This window comes from Saimiri boliviensis, chromosome 10, assembly GCF_048565385.1.
Source record: "Saimiri boliviensis isolate mSaiBol1 chromosome 10, mSaiBol1.pri, whole genome shotgun sequence".
Classification (NCBI taxonomy): Eukaryota; Metazoa; Chordata; class Mammalia; order Primates; family Cebidae; genus Saimiri; species Saimiri boliviensis.
The window spans coordinates 17,374,619-17,391,292 of NC_133458.1; the positions used below are offsets into that span (position 1 = coordinate 17,374,619).

General features: G+C 50.0%; 2 non-coding genes across 2 annotated transcripts; one reads left to right on the forward strand and one right to left on the reverse strand.

Moving 5' to 3' along the window:
- Positions 1 to 592: 592 nt before the first annotated feature.
- LOC120365530 (U1 spliceosomal RNA) lies at positions 593 to 755 on the reverse strand. Its single transcript, XR_005580449.1, has one exon. It is a non-coding gene; the product is annotated as a U1 spliceosomal RNA (small nuclear RNA).
- Positions 756 to 8,482: 7,727 nt separating this feature from the next.
- LOC120365562 (U4 spliceosomal RNA) lies at positions 8,483 to 8,623 on the forward strand. Its single transcript, XR_005580466.1, has one exon. It is a non-coding gene; the product is annotated as a U4 spliceosomal RNA (small nuclear RNA).
- Positions 8,624 to 16,674: the final 8,051 nt, after the last annotated feature.

Below are 16,674 nucleotides of genomic sequence, written 5' to 3' on the forward strand. Positions count from 1 at the left end.
GGGTGAATAACTTTCTATTATCTCTTAATGAGAGAAAACTTCCTCCTCCTAACAAGAATTTCCAGTTGTGGTTATTAGCCTAGGTGTAACAGAAATGGAAAAGCAATTATATTTCTCTTAGCAGCTAAGGTTACCCCCAGCAACCTGCCCGTTTCCTGCTTTCACTCTTAGGAGGAGAGTCTTTTGCCTTTTATTCTTTTTTCCCTTCTCCACATTGACTTTAGGGTCCGGTTTTAAGACCTGTTTAGTAACTAGACTTAATCCCAGGGCACCAAGTCTCTGGCCTGTCCAGCCTTCCTCCTTCTGTCCCTGGGTCGTAGGTGGGGCAGGGAGCACCTACCTGAGTACTCAGAGCAGTGGTGAGAGGTGTCCCAGGGAGCCATCGTGGGGAACCCATTAAGATAAAGGGGAAGAATAAACAGAAGCAGATGTTCCTTTAGCCCGGGTGCCCAGCCCACTGAAAACAGGAAGCTGGGATGGCAGCTGATAAGGGCTGTCTCCAGGGCTGGGCCTGGACTCACTGGAGCCAGGGGCTGGGTTGGGCTTCTGTCCTCAGCTCCAGCGCAGTCTCTTTTTTCTTTTCCTTCATGACTAGGGGAAAGCACACACACAGTCCCCTGCTACCACAAATTAGGCAGTCGAGTTCCTACGTTTGGGGAAATTGCAAGGGTCAGCCCATCTAGAGTGCAATGGATGAGCCTTGCCCTGGGAAAAGCATTTTTGTGATCATGGTATCTCCGCCACCAGCTAAGTGTCTCCAGGCCAATCTTATTTCCCTTCCATGGGGACAGGTCAGAGGCACTTTCCCCTCCATATGAATACAAATCAAGTGTATTCACATTCTGTCATCAATACCAGCAGCCACTCCAAATTCAAAAGATGGGGCCAGGTGTATCTCAGTTTGTAATCCCAGGACTTTGGGACAGAGGCCGAGGTGGGTGGAACACTTGAAGTCAGGAGTTCGAGACCAGCCTGGCCAACATGGTGAAACCCCGTCTCTGCCAAAAATATAAAAAATTAGCCCAGTGTGGTGGCAGGCACCTGTAATCCCAGCTACTTGGGAGGCTGAGGCAGGAGAATTGCTTGAACCCAGGAGGCGGAGGTTGCAGTCAGCTGATATTGTGCCACTGCACTCCAGCCCAGCCTGGGCGACAGACTGAGAGTCTGTCTCAAAAAAGAAAGAAAGAAATTCAAAAGATGTAAACTTTCAGGGTGGAGACTGCACACACGCACACACGCACACATCTACATACATGCGCACGCATGTACACACCCACACACATGCATGCACACCATACATGTACATACGTGCACACCCACAGGCACACACATGCCATACGCATGTGCACATATGTCACACATGTATGTACCCACGTGTCATGCACATACACATACCAAACACACACATGCACACACAAACCCTCATCTAGGCTGAGATCTAAAAGCCCTGGGTGACTCCATTCCCCAGTAGTGATGGTTCCCCAAAACTCCACAGTTCATCCTCCATAAAAGGGGTTTACCAGGCTTGGAGCTGTCTGGGTCTGGGGTTTCCCCTCAGGACGTGGAGCGGGAAGGCCACTTCACAAAATGAGGAGTGAACAAGGAAACTTCCAGGACCTCTTCCTGTGCTCCAACACCCTCTGGCCCTAAGGGCTGTTTTCAGCGCCCCATCCCCAATCCCGAAGGAATCTGACTTTCAGGCTGTGGCGGCTGCAAGGGAGTGGACGGTGCTTTGGGCTGCACCTCTGATAGATCCTCCTGCAGCAACGTTTACCTTTCAAAAGAAAAAACTATTGTAGACCCCAAGCTGACAAAATCTTTAATATTACCCAAATATGTGCGTATTAAAACCTTGGTATGAACACCTTGTGTTGTTAGGTAGTCTATCAGAAACGTCTAGCCAAAAGGGAGAGAGAAGCTGGGGTGTCACTTTGGACCCCCAACTTCAGGAGTGTTTCCGTCACGGGTTGCATTTCCCCTCTTGACAGACCCACTACAGCTCTGGCTTTGCTGGGTGGTCCCGGGGTGCAGGGAAGCTGGACCCCTCCTTCTGTCCCTCCAGCCCAGGGTGACGGTGACTTCCTGCTGTTGTTAAGCTCTGGGTTGCCTCGCCCTCTACTTTTTGGATTTTTGGTTTATTTGTCCCAGGTCCTAGGAAGGAGGGGAGGCAGCATTTCCTAAGGACGGGGAATGCAGATGGCATAGGTAAGACGCCTGCAGAAATGGTCTGGGCGTGTGGTCAGCACAGCGGCTGTAAGAGGGAGGAAAGCAGGGCTGGGCCGAGGGAGAAGGTGAAATGTGGTGCACTTGCCGCCAAAGCCCGGCCTCCATCCCATGAGGAGTGACAAAGCTCTTCAGGGTTGTCCTGAGCGGAGGTAAGGGGCTGGGTGTTTGCACCCTACTCCCTACACCTCACCCCTACAGAGCTGAGTTGAATTCGGGCTGCCCCACAAGGAAGGAGCCACCCTTGGGCCAGGCAGCCCCTTACAGGCAGGGCTATTCCTGGAAAGACACTGGCGGTGAGCAGTCACCAGTCCTGTCCCAAAGAGGAACCTGGGCAGTGGCTGCAGAGCCAGCCACAGTGTCAAAGCCCAGCTCGGCTTACTAGCTGCATGACCTTGACCCAATTCCTCATCTTTGTTTAGCACGCAGTTGAGTTTCCCCATCTGTAAATAGGGAAGCGGTGAAGATGAATGAGACCATGTTCCCGTAGCGGGGAAGAAGCCCGCACCTCGGCTGGCTTCCCTCCAGGGAGCTGCCGCCAACAGCTTCGGTCAGGATCCGGGACTGTGCTTCAGCCACCTGTAAAAAGGGGCGGGGACCCTGTGTGATAAGGTCTGTGCCAAGGAGTGGCCTTCCCTCCCACGTCCTGTTCTCAGGGGTGGGTGGATCATACTCTTCTCCCTGGCTCCTCCAGCTCTGGGGACAGAACAAGGATCTGAACCAGGGTCCTCTTGAAGCCTGTCCTGCTGGCTTCCCTCATCTTCCCCACATGAGCACGGGCGGGTCGGGCCCAGCATGGCCAGGGAAGGGAGGGCCTCTAGATCCTGGAGTTCCGAGCCTTGCCTTTATCCTCGGTGCGAGCCAATCCCCAGGAACCCCACAGGAAGGAAGGAGTGGAAGAGCCAGGGCAGAATTCTGGCATTCCTGAGTCCCCCTAAATGCCACCTGCACTCTCAATAGTAGAAAAGATGGGAAGATATAAATAGAAAGCACTGGGGGTGCGAGGGAAGGTCAGAGGCACCTCACACTGCTTCGGGGCCCCCGGGGACGCAAGGAGACTTGATGTGAATTGGAAGGTCCCTCCTCTGGGTGGACGCACACCAGCGACGTGCAGCTTAGCTCACAGATAGCACCTTTGTGCAAACTAGAAAAAGCCCCCAGCCCTGCCTGCGTGGTTGAGGTGCAGTGCACAGCCTCAGTGAAGTCTCCACGGGACGTCACAGGCCTCTTGCACTGCCAGTTTCTCAGCACAAACCAAATTGCAGGTATAGCCTTGGGTTCTGCACATATTGTGTGGTTTATGCACCAGCTGGGACAATCCAGTTGTATGCCACAGAGCCCATCTTACCGGACATCAAACATCTCTCCACACCTTTGAGCCTTTGCTGTTGCTCTCTACGATGACAATCAGAGAATCCTGGACCGGCCAGAGGCCCAGAGAGATCACTAAGCACTGCTGAAAGGCAGGAGACCAACTTCTAGACACAGGCACCCCAGCGCGGCAGCCTTTGCACCATATGTGTCCAGCCAGGCTCCCTGCTGCTCTGAGCCCACATCTGGCAACTCATGTTTTCCATGGACATGGACAACAGCAGCCTGCCTGTAAGATGTGCCACTGCAGGGTGGTGTGAGTACAGCAACCATCAGAGCTGGGCAACCTCAGTCTGCATTTAGCTAGATTTGTTCCGTCCGCCCAGTGTTGATCTTTATGGCTTTTCTTGAAAAAGTGGATATGGCCACAATGGGTCTGCACTCCTTCCTGGTAACTGAATGGCTGGAGGGGAGTGGTGTCCTCTCTGGTAGCACCATAGGAGTGGCGGTAACCCCAGGCTAACGGAGAGATAGTTCATTATGTACTCCAGAGGCTTCCGGCCTTCGTTTGAGTTCTGTATCATTTATTGCCTGTTAGACTATGAAAGAGCTACTTCTCTGTGCCTCAGTTTCCCCATTTATCAAACAGGATGCTGAAATAATAGCACCTACTTTACAGGACTGCTGTCAACATCAAATAAGTATGTATAACAGCACGTAGTTTGTAATCATCATCACTAAATGTCAGCTCTCACGATGACAACAGGCGAGGTCCCTATGGATAGAGTAGGCATTCAGGCAAAACGTTCACAAACACCATTTCATTGTTTTGATGACCCTCAAAGTCCCAGCAATAAATGGTAGCTGGTCTAAGGAAGACTGAGTTGGGAAAGTCAATCACTCTTGTATGAGGCCTCCACCCTGTCCTCCAGTTCTGAGCTGGGCAAGATGAGGAGCCAAGGCTGCCACCCACAACCCCTGGCAATCTGGAAGTTTTTTTGCCATGGATTGTGGGTGGCAGCCTTTGCTCCTCGTCTCGCCCAGCTCAGAACACTGTCTCTGAGACGGGCATGCAGGGACGCACTGTTGACAACCAGTCATGCTCCTAGTCAGCAACTTCAAAGAGCATTGCCTGTATCCCAAGGCCTCCATCAGTCATTAGGGGTCTGTTCCCCTCTATAAGTCATTAGAGGTCTGTCAATGGCTAAGTCCCCCAAGACTTTTTATTTCCAGTTTGACTCCTGCTTGGGATAATGAGTTGCATGATCCTACCGCCCATGAAGTGAAGGAACATTTTATTTGATTATTCCTAAACATAACTCTCAAGCTTTAAGCAGAGTCCCCACCTCTCCCCAGTTCTCTTTCAGGATTTGGTGAATGAGTTCAAGACCACCCTAACCATAACATCCATGATTAAACAGATGTTCCTCCTTAGCCTTTATCTTTCCAGATGGAAGAACCCTTAACACATGACTGTATTTTTATGGCAACTTCACTATTTCCTTGACAATTTTGGCTGCTGCTTTTTCGAGTTTCCCATGGTCTTTCTTCAAGTATAGTAAGCACACAGGACAGAAATCCCTCTCCAACCGCAATCCCCCTCCATCTGATCAATTTTTTATGTTTTTGGTAGAGATGAGGTCTTGCTGTGCTGCCCAAGCTTGTCTCCCTTATGTCACATTCTAGTCTGCTTGGATAAGCTTCCAAGCACAAACCGAGAATTTCAGTTCAATATATGCAAATCACAGTCATTGTGCTGAAAAGAACTGGAAAGAGAAGGGATTGGGAGTTGGTGAGAGAAAAGGGTAAAAGCTGTAGGCAGAGTGCTAGCAGCAACATTTTTCAGAGAGGTGTGGGAACAATAAAAGCAGGGGAGGTCTTAGAACTCCAACTCAGCGCTCTATCCCAGAGCCAGGGCACACAACTGGGAAGGTGTCCCACCCAAGAACGCCCTCCAAGGGGGAAGAGGCAGGGCTGAAATTCAGCCCTCACCTGCTCACCGTGGTCCTGGGTGCTGAGCTACAGCAGCCAGCGGGAGTGACCTTTTTCTGATTTGCACAAAGACACTGTGTGGACCAGCAGCCGCCCTGTCCGTACCTGCATAGGTCAGTATGGGGGTAGCTGTGTCCCACAGACAGAGAGGACAGAGGAACCCAGGTCAGAGCTAGACACTGGGTCCTGACATGCTCTGGAGTAAAGTTTTCATAATCGTTCATCCAGTGAATATTTACTGTACATCTACTATCTGCCTGGCATTGTTTTTTTGTTTTTGTTTTTCTTGAGACAGGATCTTGCTCTGTCAACCGTGCTAGAGTTCGGTGGCATGATTATGGCTCACTGCAGCCTCAATCATAGGATCAAGTGATCCTCCCACCTCGGCCTCCTGAATAGCTTGGACTGCAGGCACACACTACCACATCTGACTAATTTTTTATATTTTTTTTAGAGATGAGGTCTTGTTATGTTGCCCAGACTGGTCTCGACCTCCTGAGCTCAAGTGATTCTCCTGTGTAGGCCTTCCAAAGTGCCAGCACTGTTTTAGGTGTGGAGAAGACAGTGGTGGATAAGACAGACCTGGTTCCTGGTCTCAAAGAGCTTTTATTATAAGCAGGGGAAACAAGTTAACAAGGTCAATGTAGACATCACAAGTATCATAATGATCCAGATCAGTGGTTAGCAAACTATCATCTTTGGTCCAAATCTAGCCCTTGACCTGTTTTTGTAAGGACCATGAGTTAAGAATGGTGTGTGTCTATATATATATATATATATATATATATATATATATATATTTTTTTTTTTTTTTTTTTTTTTTTTTTTTGAGACAGAGTCTTACTCTGTCACCCAGGCTGGAGTGCAGTGGCGCGATCTTGGCTCACTGCAACCTCCACCTCCTGGGTTCAGGCGATTCTTCTGCCTCAGCCTCCCGAGTAGCTGGGACTACAGGCATGTGCCACCATGCCCGGCTAATTTTTTTTTAATTTTTAGTAGAGATGGACTTTCACCATCGTAGCCAGGCTGGTCTCAAACTCCTGACCTCGTGATCCACCTGCCTCGGCCTCCCAAAGTGTTGGGATGACAGGCGTGAGCCACCGTGCCCAGCCAGTTTTTATATTTTTAAAGGATGTAAAACAAAATTCAACAAAACAACTCTTAGGAGGCATGTGAAGCCTAATTATTTACTATTTAGTCCTTTACAGATAAAGTTTGCTGAGCCCTGGTCTAGGTTGTGACTTGCAATGGTGGGGTTATCTAGCAGACACGGCTGGTGTCAGCTTCAAAGAACCCATTCACATCTCCCCAGTACATGGCAGCCTTGAGATTTGTGTAGGATGGGGCCTTAGCTGCTTAAGCCTAATCAGGGTTCTTTTTTTTTTTTTTTTTTTTTTTTTTGAGATGGCGTGTTGCTCTGTCACCCAGGCTGGAGTGCAGTGTTTCAACCTTGGCTCACTGCAACCTCCACCTCCCGGGTTCAAGTGATTCTCCTGCCTCAGCCTCCTGAGTAGCTGGGATTACAGGCACACACTACCACGCCTGGCTAATTTTTGTATTTTTAGTAGAGATGGGGTTTCACCACATTGGTCAGGCTGGTCTCAAACTCCTGATCTTGTGATCCCCCCACCTCGACCTCCCAAAGTACTGGGATTACAGGCATGAACCACCTCACCCAGCCTAATCAGGTTTCTTTTAGTAGCGACTGTGTGCTGCTCACTAGCACATTTCAGGGTTGCACGAGTGAGCATGTGAGATTCCCCTGGGCTAAATGATTGGTTAGGTGAAATCTAGTATTTTTCTTTGAGCGTTTGGGGGGCAAGAAATTCTCTTTCTCGATGGGGTGGGATGTACATGTGAGGCCAGGGGTTCCTGCAGCCATTTTGCTCATGGGAGGAAGTTCAGCCTGACGATTCAGTGACCCATGGAGGGAATGCCCAGAGAATCACAGAGAAAAGGACCCAGGTCCCAACCATACCCTGGCTGGAGCCTGATTTCCTTTTGGACTTTTTAGTTCCCAAGCCAGTAAATTTCATTCCATGTTTATACCAGCCAGAGTTTCTTGTTTTTTGTTGTTGTTGTTGCTTTATTGTGTGTGTGTGTGTGTGTGTGTTTTGTTTGTTTTTTTTTGAGAGGGAGTTTCACTCTTTTTGTCCAGGCTGGAGTTGCAATGGTGCATTCTCGGCTTACGGCAACCTCCACCTCCTCGGTTCAAGCGATTCTCCTGCCTCAGCCCCCTCAGCAGTTGGGATTACAGGCAACTGCCACCACACCTGGCTAATTTTGTATTTTTGGTAGAGATAGGGTTTCACCATGTTGGCCAGGCTGGTCTTGAAATCCTGACCTCAAATGTTCCACCCACCTTGGCTTCCCGAAGTGATGGGATTACAGGTGTGAGCCACTGCACCCAGCCTGTATTGTTTAATTTTTAAACTGACTTTTATTAACATACAGCAGTAAAGTACAGAAAGCTTAAGAATACAGTTTGATGAATTTCACCACACACACACACACACACACACACACACACACACACACTCCATTATCCAGATCAAGAATGTTCCCAGCCTCCACAAACCAAATATGTAATTGAAAATGTTCTACTAGGCACATTAAAACAATAAAAGTTAAGAGCTGGTATGTGGTGGCTCATGCCTGTAGTCCCAGCTATTAAGGAGGCTGAGGTGGGAGGACTGCTTGAGGCCAGGAGTTTGTGGCCACCTTGGGCAATACAATGAGACCTCCACCTCCAAAAAAAATATAGCCGGGTATGGTGGCTTATGCCTATAATCCCAGCACTTTGGGAGGCTTCAGCAAGCAGATCATGAGGTCAGGAGTTCGAGTCCAGGCTGACCAACACGGTGAAACCCCATCTCTACTAAAAATACAAAAAAATTAGCCGGGTGTGGTGTTTGCACTCCAGCCTGGGTGACAGAGGGAGACTCCATCTCAAGGAAAAAAAAAAAAGTGGCAGTATCACAGCCAATGAGATATATCCAAGGTGCGATTATTACTAATTGAAAACTTTTCCCAATACCCTGCCATGATGACTTGAAATACAGTCAGCATTGGCAATTTTTGGCAGTCTCTACGGGGACTGAATTAAAAAAAAAAAAAAAAAAAAAAAGACAGATGGTGGGCATGCCTATAGTCCTAGCTGCTTAGGAGCCTGAGGGAAGAAGATCACTTGAGCCCAGGAGTTCCTGGCTGCAGTGAGCTGTGATTGTGCCACTGCCTTCCAGCTTGGGAGATAGTGAGGCAAAAGAAAGAAAAAGAAGAAAGAAAAGGAAAAGGGAAAGGGAGGAGGGGAAGGGAGGAGGGGAAGGGAGGAAGGAAGGGAGAAAGAGCTGAAATTAATTGTAATAATATATTTGACTTAGCCCAACAGTTCCAAAATATTGTTTTAATCATAATATGTTGAAAGTATTAATGATTACACTTTTCTCTGAGTCTTTGAAGTCCAGTGTTTGTTTAACACATCTCAATTTGGACTGGCCACACTTCAAGTGCTCAATAGCCCCATGTGGCTAGTGGCTAAGGTACTGGACAGTGCAGGTGTAGAAAGCAAGGCCTGATAAACGTAAAGGAAGCAAACAGCATCCATTGATAGGAATACAAGCTGTGTAGGATGTAATCCGCTGACTTTGAGTGCCGATTTTTAGTTTTATTGTAGTGAAAATAGTCAGTTCACACCCAGTATCAGTTCCCTAACCCTTTATTCCCCTAAGGCCCTAGATTACTCAACCTATATTCCTACCACCAAGGGTTTTAGTTCCCTTTTGGGTCCTCTTATGAATATACTGTCATTCTTCACATTCTTAGGCATGATGGACCTCTGAATGACAGGTTTCCATCTGACCAAAAAGCCTCCAATGTCAGCTTTGAGTTATTTCAGACTTTTCGGATGGAAGTCATTTTTCATCCATCTCAACCTGACTGGTCTCAACCTGACTGATCATCTAAATCACTTGAGTATTTAAAACAAAAAAAAAAACATAACATGCGTCCTGCACCTCCTGAATCCCAATCCGGAGATGCACTCACTGATGGGTATTTTTAAAAGGCTTGACAGATGACTGTGATGGGCATTCGGCCTTGGGAACCACTGAGCATCATCTGCTTTGCCGAAAAGACCCAGAAACTTCATCAGGCACCATGGCAGACACACCAAGACCCCGACTGACAAATCCTCTAGAAGCAACACTCCTATTAAAAATGTTGTAGCCTTGGCCAGGCTCAGTGGCTCATGCCTGTAAGCCCAGCATGTTGGGAGGCTGAAGCAGGAGAATCACCTGAGGTCAGGAGTTCGAGACCAGCCTGGTAAACAAGGTGAAACTCTGTTTCTGCTAAACATACAAAAATTAGCCTGCTTTGGTGGCGTGCGCCTGTAGTCCCAGCTACTTGGGGAGTAGAATTCTCCTAAGGCAGGAGAATCACTTGAACCCAGGAGGAGGAGGTTGCAGTGAGCCAATACCGCACCACTCCAGCCTAGGCAACAGAGCAGACTCAAAATAAATAAACAAACAAACAAAATGTTGTAGCCTTGGGGGAGGGGGGTGTTTCTTTCCTCAGGTCCGGGGTAATGGCAGTGGTGGAGGTAGAGGCTTAAAGGGACAGTCTTGGGTGCAGCCTATTTTAGGCAGGCCAAGCCCAGTCCATGAAACAGGAAGCAGCATCTGCAGTTGGGGGACCAACATGAGAGAGGACCACGGGTATCCAGTTGGCCTGAGGGTGTGGGTAAGGAGGAAATGCAGAGTGGGTAATCCATCCGCCCCTACACGCATTCTGTTTTTACTTCTGGCTTTTCTGGCAGTCAGTGGGCTCTCTTCTTAACGCATGGTGTCTAAGAGCAGAGCAAACCTGTGTGGCAAAGGGGCAACCCGAAAGAGGATGACGGGGGCGGGGGTGGGGGGGAAGGGGAATAAAACCCAGTCCTTCTGGATTTCATTTTCATCACTGGGTGTGCCCTTGACACCAGGATCATAAAACAGGCCTGGCTTCCTTCCTTTGATGTATTTAAAGAGCCCTGAATTTGTAGTCGGGGTACCTGAGTTCCAGTCCCAAACCTGTACTAAGCAGCTGTGCCACTGCGTGCATAGGATTCAACTTACCTGAGCCTCACTTCCCCTGCTGGTAAAATGAGTCATCAAACCTATCTTGTGGGTTACCGTGATGGTAAAGCAACGCATGGGAAAGCGATTTAGAAACGATCAAGCTCGACACAAAGGCAAGACTACCGTTTACAGAAGGGCAAGTGACGCAGGACCAGAACAGCGGGAGAAACCCTTGGCCAGCTCCTAGGTTCCTCGCCGCTGCCCTCCTCCTGTCCTTCCTCCCCCTCCAACTGCGAAGGCAGGGGCCTTACAAACAGCAGGCGCTCTAATCCGTCTGGCTACACGCTTGTCCTGGTCTTCTGGGAAGACGCCCCCCTTCCCACCAACACATACACAGATTAGTCTCCGGGCCGGGACACCAGAAACGTTTCTAATGTCAAGTCCTCACTGCTCGCGGTCTCCCATTGGCTCGGGAACCCCTGAGCCTATTCTTCATTGGCTCGCTGCTGCTGGCATGAGGAGAGGCAGCCTCAGCCGAGGTTCACAGCTGAGAGTCGCTTAGGGCTGCGTGCCCTTCGCTGCGCACGCCCCCGAAGCCGCCCGGGGAGCCCCACTGCTCCCTGCGCGCTCCCTGCGAGTCTTGGCCGCGCGCCTGCGGGTCCCGCCCGCCCGTAACAGTAGCCTCCGCTCAGATCGGTCCCTTCATCGCCCAGTCCTGCAATGTACATCTTTCTGGTCCCCCACCCAGAACTGAGCGTGACTCTCCGGGCCACGCACAGAGTTCGAGTTCGCTTCTGTCACCTTTGTCACTCAGTCCCCTTCCTCACTCCTCCCCGCCCCCAGCAGGTTGCAGGGTGCAGTGGCCTCTTGGCTCAGTCCCAAAGAACGCTGGGGTTTAAGTCCACTGGGCCCCAGTAGACAACCGAATAAAGTGGAAACACGTGCGCACCACTCACAGCAAGTGCTTCCACTCCTCAGGACCAGCGCTACGCCCCCCACGCCCCCCAGCTCCAAGCCAGAGAACCGACGCTCTCGGGAAGATGCCACCCTTCCCCATCGGGCTGTCATTGTTCCCGGGCCGCTCTGGGCGGCGACCCCCTGCCCACGCGCCCCGGCAACCCCCGCCCGCTTGACCCGCCGCCGCGGCGGCAGCGCTCGGGTCGCCCTTTCCTCAACTGGGCGGGGTGGGGTGGGGGCGGCGCTGCCAATCGCCGCGCGGCGCACGTGCTGCACGTCTGCGCGTCCGGCCCCGCCCGGTAGGCGCGGTGTGGGTTGTGGGGGCGCGGGGCGCCGCGTAGGTGTGGACGCGCGGGGGTCGGGCGATGAGCGCGGTGGAGGGGTTGGTGCTCAGGGCCTGGAGGCCGCGAGAACGTGCCGGAGGGCAGTGCCAACGCCCAGGGGTTGGGGTGCGCAGAGACCTGGGGGTGGCAGGGGACGTGCGCGCCAGCGGGAACCACGGAGGGACCTGAGGGCCCACAAATGAGTCCGTCGTCTCTGCCGCCTCACTAGGCGATTGCAGAGCGCGGGGAAACTCCCCAGCCGGGGTCAGCCTGGCTCAGTCCCTCTGTCCCTCTCTTACTAGAACCTGGGCCAGATCCGCCCAGGGCCCGCGCCCGGAGGTCAGGGAACCGGAGGTTGAAGCTTGGCCTCCTGACACCTGTCCAGGAGAAAGCGGATCTCGTTTGAGGGCCCTCTTTCCGCCCTCCACCCCCCCGACCCCGCCTCCAGCCCAGAAGAGGAGTATTTCGGGTTGCGATTGTCAAACAGAATCATCAAATGTGTAAACTAAAGGGCGGAAGCCCAGGAATCAAAATAGCCGTGGTGTGGTCTTGACAGAGGGCGGAGAGGGGTGCCACCTGCTCAGGGCCCGACGCAGATTCAGGACGCGCCCTGGGAGAGGCGCTTTCTGGTGCTGGTTAGTGGAAGGGTGAAATGGGAAGGCAGCAGGGCCAACTTGCTCTCGGCAGAGCGACATTTTCATTCTTGGGTGTGTGGTTTGCCCCCCGCCCCAGAGCTCCACGTCCCAGCGTGGAGGCCAGCTGTTTTGTTGTTTACCCTCCTTGAAAGGTATGCTGTAACAGCTTCCGGAAGAGGAGCCCCTTTGAAGTGTGTGCAGGACTGGGGTTCCTCTGACTTCACGGGTGTCTCGGTGGCCCCTTTGATGTGGTGGTGACAGGGCTTAGCAGAGACTGGCTATGGGGCCAGCAGATCAAACTCCAGTCCAAGGTCACCTCTACCAGGATAGACATATTGAAGGGCAGACTGAAACAGGCCAAATAGAATCTCAAAACTTTTCCTTTCCTGGTTTGTTCATGTTTTCATTAATACAGTACCTACTTTTCAAATGTGTTATTCGATTCTTTATGCCTATGAGATGACACTGGAAAACCTTGGGTCAAAGTGCTATACTTTTATTTGGTTTAATTCTCACAATAATGATTAGGTGGGTATTATCTCTACTTTATAGAAGAGAAATTGAAGACCTAGGGTCATACAGCTATGTCACTGAACGCCTTCTTGAACTGCTCCTTCTCTAAAAGTTAATTGGTTGAATTAAACGAGTCAAACCACACAAAACAGATGAGTGCCTGGCACACGGTAAATGTGCAATGAACGGTTAGCTGTTCTTGTCACTTTTTATTACAAACAAGCTTAAAAGTTCTCTGTATTGCTGTGGCAAGTTCTGCAAGGATCTTAGGTAGCAGATCTTAAAGAATTCTTTTAGAACTGTTTTAGGGTTTTGCTTTTCTCTAGTTAGAACTGTCTCCAGGCCAGGCGCGGTGGCTCAAGCTTGTAATCCCAGCACTTTGGGAGGCCGAGGTGGGTGGATCACGAGGTCGAGAGATCGAGACCATCCTGGTTAACATGGTGAAACCCCGTCTCTACTAAAAATAGAAAAAATTAGTTGGGCATGGTGGCGCGTGCCTGTAATCCCAGCTACTCAGGAGGCTGAGGCAGGAGAATTGCCTGAACCCAGGAGGCGGAGGTTGCGGTGAGCCGAGATCGCGCTGTTGCACTCCAGCCTGGGTAACAAGAGCGAAACTCCGTCTCAAAAAAAAAAAAAAAAAAAAAAAAAAAAAAAAAAAAAGAACTGTCTCCAAATGGTATTGGAGTTTCTGAGTAAGATGCTTTCAGTCAAAATATACAATGTCTTGGCCGGGCACGGTGGCTCACACCTGCAATCCCAGCACTTTGGGAGGCTGAGGCGGGTGGATCACGCACAAGATCAGGAGTTCAAGACCAGCCTGGCCAAGATGGTGAAACCCCGTCTCTACTAAAAATGCAAAGAATTAGCAGGGCCTGGTGGTGGCTGCCTGTAATCCCAGCTACTCCGGAGGCTGAGGCAGAGAACTGCTTGAACTGGGGAGGGGAAGGTTGCAGTGAGCCAAGATCATGCCACTGCACTCCAGCCTGGGCAACACAGTGAGACTCCATCTGAAAAAAATATATATAGGCCGGGTGCGGTGGCTCAAGCCTGTAATCCCAGCACTTTGGGAGGCCGAGGCGGGTGGATCATGAGGTCAAGAGATCGAGACCATCCTGGTCAACATGGTGAAACCCTGTCTCTACTAAAAATACTAAAAATTAGCTGGGCATGGTGGCGCGTGCCTGTAATCCCAGCTACTCAGGAGGCTGAGGCAGGAGAATTGCCTGAACCCAGGAGGCGGAGGTTGCAGTGAGCCGAGATCGCGCCATTGCACTCCAGCCTGGGTAACAAGAGCGAAACTCCGTCTCAAAAAAAAAAAAAAAGTATATATATATATATATATATATATATATATATATATATATATATATAATGTTAGTTAGTCCCTAGAGATCCACTTCCAGGCTTTATGTTCCTCCCTTGCCCACTGTAGAACATTATCAAAAACAAGCTGCTGAGCCCTCGGCTGGGTGCTTGGGCATCCATGAGTTTAAAATGGAATGGAATATGGGTTACTGTTTTTGCTTTTGTTTTTATGCATGGGTAACGTAACTTGACTTTGTCTTTAAAAATTTCACAAAACTTATTTACTAAGTCACTTTTTAAACGTGTTTTAAAAGTGCTCCTTTTGGGTTGAAGGGTGTCCTCCCAAAGGCCCTGCTGAGTTAAGAGACTAATAGGAATCATGTGAGTGAGGCAGAGTGGGATGAAGGCTGTTCCAGAGACAGATGTGCCCTGGAGGCCAGGAGGAAAGCAGGCAGCTTGAGCTGTCCTGCTGGGTGTTAGCAGGACAGAAACAGGAGGATGCAGAAGCATTGATAGCTGAGATGCATGGCACAGCCCTAATGGGGACCTCTACCTTTTTTTTTTTTTTTTTTTTTTTCGAGATGAAGTCTCACTCTGTTGCCTAGGCTGGAGTATAGTGGTGGCTCACTGCAACCTCTGCCTCCCGGGTTCAAGAGATTCTCCTGCTTCAGCCTCCCAAGTAGCTGAGATTAGAGGCACCAGCCACCATGCCTGGCAATTTTTTTTTTTTTTTTGTATTTTTAGTAGAGATGGGGTTTCACCGTGTTGGCTAATCTGGTCTTGAACTCCTGACCTCAGGTGATCCACCAGCCCAGTCTCCCAAAGTGCCAGGATTACAGGCATGAGCCACTGTGCCTGGCTCTTTTTTTTTTAAATTAAGTAGAGACAGGGTCCTCCTGTGTTGCCTAGGCTGGTCTCAAACTCCTGGGCCCAAAGGATCCTTCTGCTTTGATCTCCGAAAAGGCTAGGATTACAGGTGTGAGCCCCCATGCCCAGCCCAGCAGGGGGCCTCTTTTTTGAGTCAAAGGTTGTTGGGAGGTCTGGCACAGCCAGGCTTTGCTCTGGACATGATGCAATGAAAGAAGGTAAAAAGGAGTAACACCTGGTAATAGTAAAATAGTGACAAATGGTATGTATTGAATACCTCCTGTGTTCTAGGCACTGTGCTAGGAGATTCACATGTTTTATGTCATGTAAGCCTATGATGTGGGTTATTATTATTAGATTATTAGGCCCACTTTACAGGTAGGGAAACAGGCACAGGGAGGTTAAGTTATCCATTACCTAACTATTTAAAGTGAGCAGAGGACTCAGGCTCCTAGTGTGCTCAGCCACTGGAGGATGACACTTTTGTGCTGAGATTCAGTTTACAAGTTCTATTATGGGGGAAGTTAGGAACTTCCTGGTTTCAATTCATCTAAGATAGGCGTCCCCAAACTTTTTACACAGGGGGCCAGTTCACTGTCCCTCAGACCGTTGGAGGGCCGCCACATACTGTGCTCCTCTCACTGACCACCAATGAAAGAGGTGCCCCTTCCTGAAGTGCTGCGGCCCGCGGGCCGTAGTTTGGGGATGCCTGATCTAAGGCAAGCTTCTCCAGCCCATGAGCTGCATTTGACCCAGGACGGCTTTGAATGCAGCCCAACACAAATTTGTAGATTTTCTTTAAATGTCATGGGACTTTTTTTGATGATTTATTTTTATTTATGTTAGTTCATCAGCTATTATTCGTGTATTTTATGGGAGGCCCAAAACAATTCTTCTTTTTTCAGTGTGGCTCAGGGAAGCCAAAAGATTGGACACCCCTCATCTAAGAAGAAGCAGCTTTTGGAAAGGATTGGCTGGATCAGTGGGTGAGGGAGAACAGGTAAGCCTCAACTGGCAAGCAGGGATCTGTGCAAAGGAATCAGTACACAGGCACAGCAGCACCCCAGGGCGACAGGTGTTAATGTGGGGGGCTGCGGGGAGGCAACAAGAGTACCTTTCAGTGGGTGTGTGTTCAGGGAGAAATGAAGAGAGTTGGGGCTGTGGCAGAGTTGAATTGGGATCTCTGGGGGCAAGTGTCCCAGTCAGTGTTGTGGGAAGGCAGCCAGGCTAAGTAAGGCACAGGACCTGCAGGGTGGCCAATTTGTTTTAAAGTATGTAACAATAACACTCCACAGTTTTAACAGTTTGATGGACTCAGTTGTGTTCCTCCTACTGCCACTCACCTCCCCCACCACATTCATATGCTGACATCCTTGCCCCCAGTACCTCAGAATGTAATGTTATTTGGAAATAGGGTCATTGCACATATAATTAGTTAAGACAAGGTCATACTGGAGTAGGGTGGTCCTGATCCATTAGGGCAGGTGCAGGGTT